General features: G+C 43.3%; 1 protein-coding gene across 1 annotated transcript in view; it reads right to left on the reverse strand.

Moving 5' to 3' along the window:
- LOC103202427 (zinc finger and BTB domain-containing protein 21) overlaps positions 1–9,984 on the reverse strand; it is a 117,006-nt gene that overhangs the window by 58,368 nt on the left and 48,654 nt on the right.

The raw sequence follows: 9,984 nt of genomic DNA on the forward strand, positions 1-9,984 counted from the left end.
AGTAGGACAAGAAAAAGGAATAAAAGGCATACAGGTTGAAAAAGAAGCAAAACTGTTTTTACTGGAAGATGATGTGGTTATGTACATAGAAAATTCTAACTAATAATAAAAGCTACTGGGAGCTCTGGTGGCATAGTGTCTAAGGCATTTGACTGCTAACCAGAAGGCTGGTGGTTCAAACCCACCAGCCACTCCTTGGAAGGAAGGTTGGGCAATCTACTTCTATAGTGATATAGCCTCGGAAACCCAAGGAGGGGTCGCTATGAGCTGAATACGACTCAATGGCAGTGGGTTTGGGATAAGTGGGATGAAAATAGAGCATAAGAAAGCTCCTCCTCAAGGGTAGGGTGGGTCTGTATCCACTCACCACCCACAGAGGGCTCCCTGCAAGCAGCTCTCCAGGGTATGGAGTCCTGTGGTCCCCAGGCAGAACCAGGTTGACAAAGGTTAGACAGGTGCTTGCTGGGAACAGGTGTGATGTCAGAACACAAGGAAAGCATCAAGCCTATTCTCTGCAGCCCATCTTACTTGGGGAGGAAAGTGCATCTTCTCCCATGGCCCTGCCCAGCCCTGATGGTTTCAACTGCTGTAACAGCTCAGATAAGAGGAGGAAATAGGAAATGAGAATTGGGGAGAGATGGAGAAGAGCAAGGAGAGGTTTAGGCCAAAAATTCACATTTGAGAAGCTTTGAAATGTGTAAGAAAGAATAGAAGAGAAATAGCATACATTAAACTGTCCGTAGATATTCACTTTTTTTCATTTATGACCTTTTGAAGGTTGCTGGATGGTGCAAACAATTTGGACTTGACTACTAACTGAAAGATTGGCAGTTCAAACCACCCAGCAGTGTGTGGAAGAAAGGCCTGGTGATCTGCTTGTGTAAATATTACAGCCAAAAAAACTCTATAGAGTAGTTCTACTCTGACATAAATAAGGTCACCATGAGGTGAAATTGATTTGTCAGCAATGGGTTTGGTTATTTTGCACTCAAAACTCTACCTATTCATTCACATGTTCCACAGATAATCACACAGGCCTTCTACAACCCAGTTCATTCAGACCCAAAACCTTAAGTCCGGAGATAGACATTAAACATAACATTCCAAGTACTTATGTTATAACAACTTGGTCCATGGTACGAAGACATATTGAGAGGGTTGGACAAGCTTTCTGGGAAGTGACCCTTTAGCTGAGACCTGAAAGGAGGGAGGTCAACTGGGCCGCTCCAGGAGGGCACAGCCTGTGGAAGGTCCTGGAATCAGGAAGGAAGGGAAAGAAGGGCAGGGTGGCTGGGATCAGAGAGAATCTCTACCCAGCATGACACTGCTTCCTTCCAACCACACCGCTAAGCCCTCCTCCCCTAGAACAATGTGGCCTCTGAGAGCTGAACCTCTTGAAGTGGGCATCAAAGTGAGAGTGGACCCAGGGTCACCTTCAGACACCCCACAGCGTTTAGTGACCCAGTCCTTCATATCACTCAGGATGGAATCAGAAGAGGTGGACTTAAATTTCAGAAAGAGGTATTTGGGTCAGATAATGAGGGCTGTTAAGCCCTGGAATGCCTTTGCTAGGGCATTGTGGCAGGTTATGACAAGGAAAGGCTTCCTGTGGGTGATGAATCTACCAGGGATAGGTTGAGCTCCCCCATCCACGCCCATTTACCACCACCCCGGAGAGGAGGGGTGGTTTACCTGTGGCCTTTGTATCTGAGACGGTAACTTCAGAGCAAGGAAGGCTCCCCGTTGTGAGCATTTGGCTTCTGTTGAAGGGGCATATGAGGAATTCAGTTCTGAAAAGCAGGACTACCCAGAGTAACCAGGTACCAATGGTTGCCTGAGGTCAAGGGGAAGGTGGGCACTAAGAGGGTGCTTCTATGGGGGCTCTCAGATCTGGTCTAACCCTAGATCATCACTTACCAGCCATGGGGCCTTTGAAAGGCACCTAGTCTCTCTTCTCATCTGCAAGCAGGAAACAGTAACACTGCCTTCCAGGTGGTTTTGTGAGCTTATTCAGAAACCCTAGGACTTAATCATGCTTAATAGAAGTTGTTCTCTTGCTTCCTCCTGTGAAGAGCAGGTACAAGAGTGACTGTGAATTAGCCTGTGTGCTGGAATGGGAGGTGCAATGAAAGTAAGGTCATGCTCATGTGTGGGACCCACAAGCCAAAGGGACTTCCAGCCATCAGTCATCTCTCGGGACTCAGGCTGTTTTTCAGTACTGGACAGGCAGGTAGAAGGGGCCTGGCATGGACACAGATGACAACTTGCAGGGCTGGGAGAGCTGTTACCACTGGTGGCATAAGGGGACATGTAGTCTGAGCCAGGTCAGAATTCCCAAGAGATCCAGCCATAACCAGGCAGGGATGAGGCAAGCAGGTAGCAGTGTGGTGACCAGGACTGTGCGAACCACAAAGACCCAGAAGCCAGAGACTAGGAATTAGGGCAGCAGCCTCAGAGAGGTCCCCTAGGAGTTGGCAGGGCTCTGGTCCCTGGCCCAGAAACTCCTAACCCTGCAGGGAGAATATCAAGGGCCATTCTAGGACAGAGTTGGGTGGCTGAGCAGATTATCAGAACCAGATTGCAAAACAAAAGCAGATTCTGAGAGGTAGGAAATGGATTTAGGGTCCAACATGGCCTTGGGGTGAGATGTCAAGTTCAACTTTCAGAATTGGGGCTGTGCCTAGGAGGCTAAAGCTCAGGAAAGAGACCAGAGCTATCTAGTCTGGGTCAAAGCAATGAGGGGGAGGAAATGCTGGCCCAGTTAGCACCAGTTCAAATACTAATTCCTCCCTGCAGCCTTTCCTGTCCTTGTCCCTTCTCCATCCCTCTTCCAAACACCACTGGTCACTCTGTCCTTTGACAATGTGAGAAAAGGTCTCCTTTCCCCTGATAGGTGGAAACAGCACAAGGGAGGGATCATATCCTAGAACACTATCTCCTCACAACACTCCTGTCTGCATCTAGTACATGTAGGCACTTAATATATGATTGTGAGTGAATGGCCTGGGGTCAGCTCATATATACATTAGGACATCACCAGAGACTGCGTTGAGTAGAGAGTTCCCAACTGCCTGCCTTCTCCCACCCTCTTCCCTGACAGGTCCATTATTTTAGGATAAACATATGGTCCAAAGAACCACAGCCATGCTTCCCAGAATAAACACAGCTATTCCGGTTTTCTGATGATCAGGAAAATGCTTCACTCCGGAGTTTAAGGTTCAGACCAGGTACATCTTCTTTCTTATGGACCACAATGAAGGCACTTTTTCAGTAATTTTCTTCAACTACTTCCTGGCAAGAGAACCCCACAAAGAGAGGAAGCCATTCCCAGAGAATAAACTGATGTTCAGTGGTGTACATGGTCTTAGAAACCTGTCAATTTGATATTGTTATATATTTTTTAAAACTGTATAGTGGTGGAGGTTCCCTCTAAATACTATTGTTGTTGATGTTAAGTGCCATCGAGTCAGCTCCAACTCATAGAGACCTTATATATAACAGAATGAAATATTGCCTAGCTCTGCCACAGATCACTTGTATATGTCTCAAGTTGATGGCTTCAACAAACAGAAAGCCATTTTCTCAGAGTTTAGAGGCTAGAAGTTTGAACTCAGAGTGCTGGCTCATGAAGAAAGCTTTCTCTCTGTATCTGCTTTGAAGGAAGATCCATGTCAATTAGGACAACCTCTTCTCAGCCAGGTTCTGCAGGCAGGCCTCTCTCTGATCCTTGACACCTTTGCCCCTGGACCTGGCCTCTGCCCTTCTCAGACAAGTGTTACAAAACTCTTTAGCTCTACTAATAAGTGACCAGAGGCACTCTACCCAACTAGGACCCCTCCTGCCCAAAGGCACTCAGCTCTCTCTTGCCTCATCTCTTATCTCTCGCACCTAGCTTCTGGTTCTGCTGCCACCACTTCTCACCATCTTGCTCTGTATCCAGGATTATAGCTCTGTATGTGTGTATGCGCGCGCATGTGTGTGTCTTGGTTCTAGGAGGTTCTCAGTGCAAGGACTCTGGGTCCAAAGGCTTCACTCTATTCTTGTCTCTTCTTGGTGATATTGAGGTCCCCTGTCTCTATTTGCTTCTCTCTCCTTTTAAAGCTCAAAAGAGATTGTCTCAAGATACACCCTAATCCTGCCTCATTAACACAACAAATATAACCCATTCATAAATGGGATTATAACTGCAGGCAGAGGTTTAGGATTTACAATACGTATTTTTGGAGGACATAACACAATTTATAACAGTATGTCTGAGTCCACTGTTGCAACTGCTGTGGATTTTGAGTTCCTGGCAACCTAAGGGGCTCATCTTCCAGCATTCTGTTGTCATCCATAGGGTTTTCATTGGTTAATTTTTGGAAATAGATCACCAAGCCTTTCTTCCTAGTCTGTTTTAGTCTGGTAGCACCACTGAAACTTGTTCACCATAGATGACTCGGTGACTCAGTTAGTATTTGAAATACTGGTGGCATAGCCTCCAGCATCATAGCAACACACAAGTCACACAGTATGACAAACTAATAGATAACTGGTAAAAAAAAAAAAAAAAAAAATCTTACCATGTTACAGATCATTGACCAAGGGAATACTCTTGCTATTGCACCATGAGGACAAAGGATGACTCAGAAAAAGCCTTTTTATTTTTTCAGTTCATCATCTGAGTGTTCTGATTTTCCAGACTTGCAGAATGTGCCAGGCATTAAGTGAATCTTATACGCAATGTTGGCACTACAAGGGGCTCTTTCTGGTAGCTCGGAAGACCCCCTGGAAAATATTAGCCTATAATATAAACCAAAAAACACCTGGATAACATAATGCAGAAACCTCTGCTGGAAACTACGGCTAGACAATGTTTTCTTAGGAGACTGGACAACAAGATGACCATAATCATCCTAAAGGATTTCATAATAGGTTCTTAAAACCTGGCATTTCCTTCCAAATTAGTGACTTCTTTATTTTCCAAAAGTTAGGGAATACATTTGAAGTGATATTAGGGAAACATGTTCTTTCATATCTGAAAAGAAAGTTCATCAATGTTCCAGAGCTCACATGGATTTTCAGAGGAAGGGGGTGCTTGGAATCCAATGTCAGCATTTACACAGTAAATGTGCAAGTGTTTACCAACCAGTGTTCAGTGGTTTAAGGCTTATATAAATAGAAGTTAGACAGACAAGAGAGCCCCACTGGAAAGATCAGCTTGGAATGACTCACTGACTTGGGGTGGGGGCAAGCATGGAGAATGTTTTTCCAGCCCAAAAGGAAAAATAAAGTGTGGACTTTCCAGCATGACTTCCAGGGAATCTGCTGAATGAGTCAGAGAAGAATGATATTGCAGTGTGATGGAGTACTTTTATATGGCCTTTCTAGCCATAGTCTTGTAGCTCCCACCCAAAGATTGGATGGGATTATGAAAATAAGGTGCCTGCAGCCCACCAAGGGAATTGGACAGCTTGCTAATAATGCAAATAAGGTGTATGGAATCACTGTGGAGGTGGTGCCATGCAAATAAGATGTATGGAACCATAATGAGGGGGTTGGTCAGGTATGCCATCACACTAGGCTTAAAAGAGAGCCAATCCCAGAGCAGAGGGGGACCTCATTACTACCTAGAAAGAAGAGCTAGAAGTAGAGTGGATCATTTAAATCTAGGGTTCTTGCATTGACCACCTCCTAGACTCAGGAGACAGAAAAAGAGAAAGAGCTGTAACACTGGAGACAGCAAAAAAAAATGGCAAGAAGCAGCAGCAGATAAATGATGGCAGGAGAATCAACAGAACTAGGCAACCAGCAGAATATGGTACAATAGGCTTCTTGGCTCACAGAGTGAGAAAACTAAGTGCCTTTGATGAAGAGGTTTGCTGGAGGAGTGGGGTGCCTCTGGGCACATGTCGATGGAGCTAGGCTTACTGATCTCTGGACCTTTGGGTTGAGGCTTACTGTCAGAATGGGATGCCTCTGGACATTTATCAGTGGAGCTAAAGAAGTTTGTAACAGCTTTGTAACAGTCTGATGCCAACTCTTTCCCCTTGTAACGTTAGACGAGGTCAAACACCTACACCAAACCATTTTTACAGAAATACACAATGTCTAGGGGTGCTGCTTCATGGAAGTATCTCAACAGAATATTTGAAGGGAAAAGGGGGGGGGGAGAACAAGTAGGAACACCCTGAGAAAGAAGTGATAACAAACAAGGATAGTAATTGTAGTGTCCTCACAAAATTCATGGCCACCCAGAACTTGTGAATATGAATTTATTTGGAAATAGGGTCTTTGTAGACATAATGAAGGTCAGGATCAAGAGGAGATCATCCTGGATTAGGGTGGACCCTAAATCCAACAAGAACTCCTTATAAGAGGCAGAAAGGACACTCAGACACAGAGCAAGTGATGTGAAGATGGCAACAAAGGTTGGAATGATGTGCCTACAACCCAAAAGAAGGCAATAGCAAGGATTGCTGGAAAACATCAGAAGCTAGGAGAAAGCAAGGAGTAATTTCTCCCTCAGTGCCTCCAAAAAGAAGTAACCCAATTGATAACTTCATTTTGGACTTCTGGCCCCCTAAACAGAATAAATTTCTGTTGTTGTAAGTCGGTTTGTGGTAATTTATTATAGCAGCCCTAGAAAAATAATACAGTCATCAACTGCTCAAAGTGAACCTGGGTGGAAGCCAGTGCCCCTCTGAGTAAAATGGCTGGGCTGTGCCCAACCTCCTGCAGGGTACTGGTCAGGTCCCCTCAGGCAACATTTGTACTTTGCTGTTAACAATAAATGGCTAAAACCTCACTTTGAGGTTCAAGTATGAGGAGTTCACACAAATATGTAATTTTTAAATGCTCAAGCACTACTTCTCTTAGTTATCTAGTGCTGCTATAACAGAAATAACACAAATGGACAGCTTTAACAAATAGGTATTTATTCTCTCACAGTTAGGAGGCTAAAACTCCAAATTCAGGGCATCACCCCTGGGGGAAGGCTTTTTCTCTCTGTTGCTTCTTGGGGAAGGGCCTTGCCTCCTCCACCATCTGTTGGCTTGGTGTTCCTTGGAGATCTCCATGTGCCTTGGCATCAATCTTTCCCTGGGTCTAGGAAGTTCTCAGCACAGGGACCCTGGGTCCAAAGGATGCACTACACTCCCAGCTCTTCTTTCCTGGTGGTAGTAGGTCCCCTTCTCTCTGTTCTCTTCTCTCTTCTTTTATCTCTTATAAGCCAAAAGATGATGCAGGCTATACCCCAGGGAAATTCCTCTTACATGGGATCAGGCCCCTTACAACTGATTAGCGGATCACATCAGATCATTTTATGGAGGATGATTACATCATTACACAACTGCCAAATTACATCATTACATAACTGTCAAACCACTGATAATCATGGTTCAGTTAAGTTGACACATATTTGGGGGGGGGGGGACACAATTCAATCCATGATACTAATTAAACCAATGGATACAATCACCAATCTAGAAGAACCACAGATTACCCAAGTAAAGTGAGCAATCAAAGCTAACATCACTAATATTGAGACAAATCAACATCACATGTCTTGTGCTAAGATGCTCTGAGAAGGACTCAGCATCATTTCTGTGATACTCTACCAAAGATGCTGCACCCTAATAAATCCTGATGAAACATCAGACAATCTCAGACAGAAGGTTTAGAAACTGTGCCCGATTAAAGGAAATCAAAGGAATCTGACAACAAAATGCAACCCTTGATCTTGGATTTAAGGACATTTTTCGTGTAACAATTGATGATATTTGAAAATGGATGGTGTCTTAGTTATATGGTGCTGCTATAACAGAAATAACACAAGTGAATGGCCTTAAAGAATAGAAATTCATTTTGTCACAGTTTTGGAGGCTAAAAGTCTAAATCAGGGTATCAGCCTTAATGATTCTTCCCTTGACCTGGATGTCTATTGGTTCCTTGGCTTATAGATAATCCTCACATGACATCTGTTTGTCTTCCTCCTTGTTTGGCCTATCTCTGAATCTCATCTTCTTTCTTTATAACTCATAAGTTATTAAGTTTAGAACACACCCTGCTGAAGGAAAACTCTTTCTAAACAGGATCACATCCACAGGTATAGGGGTTGAGATTCCAACACATATTTTGAGGAGACACAAGTCAATTCATAATAGTCTGTGCATGAGGTAACAGTATTTAAAAAAAAAAAAAAAACCTCATTGCCATCTAGTCATTTCCAATTCATAGTGACCCCTATTGGGTTTTGAGGCTGTAAATCTTTATGAAAGTATATCACCCGGTCTTCCTTCTGAAGAGCCATTGGTGGGTTTTTGAACCACTGACCTTCTGGTTAGCAATCACTTGCCTTATCCACTACACCACAAGAGTTCCTTAACACATGTGCATGTGGTCAGGGGTGTGCCTAGCATGGGGGTTGCACAACAGAACACTCATGAAGGGCATACCTACCATGCAACCCTGAGGCAGCACATGTTAAATTCCCTCATTTTGATAAGTGTAGTGCCTAAGGCACTTGACTGCTAACCAGAAGGCTGGTGGTTCAAACCCACCAGCCACTCCTCGGAAGAAAGATGGGGCAATCTACTTCTGTAGTGATACTGCCTCAGAAACCCAAGGAGGGGTTGCTATGAGTTGGGTCTGACTTGATGGCACATAACAACAACAACAACAACCACCACCCATGGCTATGTAAGACCATGTGCTTAGGCCTTGTTCTTAGTAAGACTTTGTTTGTAGGAAATATACACTAAGCCTTAGGAGTAAAGAAGCATAACATCTCTAGCTTGCTCTCAAATGGTTCAGAAAAAGTTGTACATGTAAAATACAAGCATAGAGAAAGAACATTAAAGCAAATGGGGCAAAGGGTAAACAAGCGGCAAACAAGGGTAAAGGAGCTACAAGCATTCTTTGTATTAGTCAACTTCTCTTTAACTTTAAAATTATATCAAAATAAAAAATTACAAAAGAAAACTAACTGAAGTTCTGGTAATATGGCAGAATAAGCAGACAAACTACACAGACCCTCTTCAACAAAGAAAAGGGGAACCAATTAACACAGATACAGAAGATAATCCTCGACTATATCCTTCCTGAATTTAGAGACTACCTAAAGAATAGATTTGAAGCATTGAACACCAATGACCAAAAACCAGAATAATTGTGGGATGACATCAAGAATATTATCCATGAAGAAAGCAAGAGGTCATTAAAAAGATGAGAAAAGAAGAAAAGACCAAAATGGATGTCAGAAGAGACTCTGAAATTTGCCCTTGAGTGGAGAGTAGCTAAAGCCAATGGAAGAAATGACAAGATAAAAGAGGTGAACAGGTTTCAAAGAGCAGCTTGAGCAGACAAAGCCAATTACTATAATGAAATGTGCAAAGACCTGGAGTTAGAAAACCAAAACGGAAGAACATGCTCAGCATTTCTCAAGCTGAAAGAACTGAAGAAAACATTTAAGCCTCGAGTTGCAATATTGAAAGATTCTATTGGCAAAATATTGAATGATGCAGGAAGCATCAGAAGAAGATGGAAGGGATACACAGAGTCATTGTACCAAAAAGTCGATTTTCATCCATTTCAGGAGGTGGCATATGTTCAAGAACCAATGGTATTGAGGGAAGAGGTCGAAGCTGCATTGAAAAAAATTGGCAAAGAACAAGGTTCCAGGAATTGACGGAATACCCATTGAGATATTTCAACAAACAGATGCCCCACTGGAGGCACTCACTTGTCTATGCCAAGAGATTTGGAAGACAGCTACCTGGCCAACTGACTAGAAGAGATCCATACTTGTATTCATTCCAAAGAATGGTGATCCCACAGAATGTACAACTTATAGAACAATATCATTAATATCGCACGCTAGTAAGATCTTACTGAAGATAATTCAAAAACAGTTGCAACAGTATATTGACAGAGAACTTCCAGAGGTGCAGACTGGGTTCAGAAGTCAAACAAGGGATATCATTGTTGATGTCCGATGGAACTTGG

This window comes from Orycteropus afer, unplaced genomic scaffold (assembly GCF_000298275.1).
Source record: "Orycteropus afer afer isolate SDZICR_OR568_19922 unplaced genomic scaffold, OryAfe1.0 scaffold00179, whole genome shotgun sequence".
NCBI classification, from domain to species: domain Eukaryota; kingdom Metazoa; phylum Chordata; class Mammalia; order Tubulidentata; family Orycteropodidae; genus Orycteropus; species Orycteropus afer.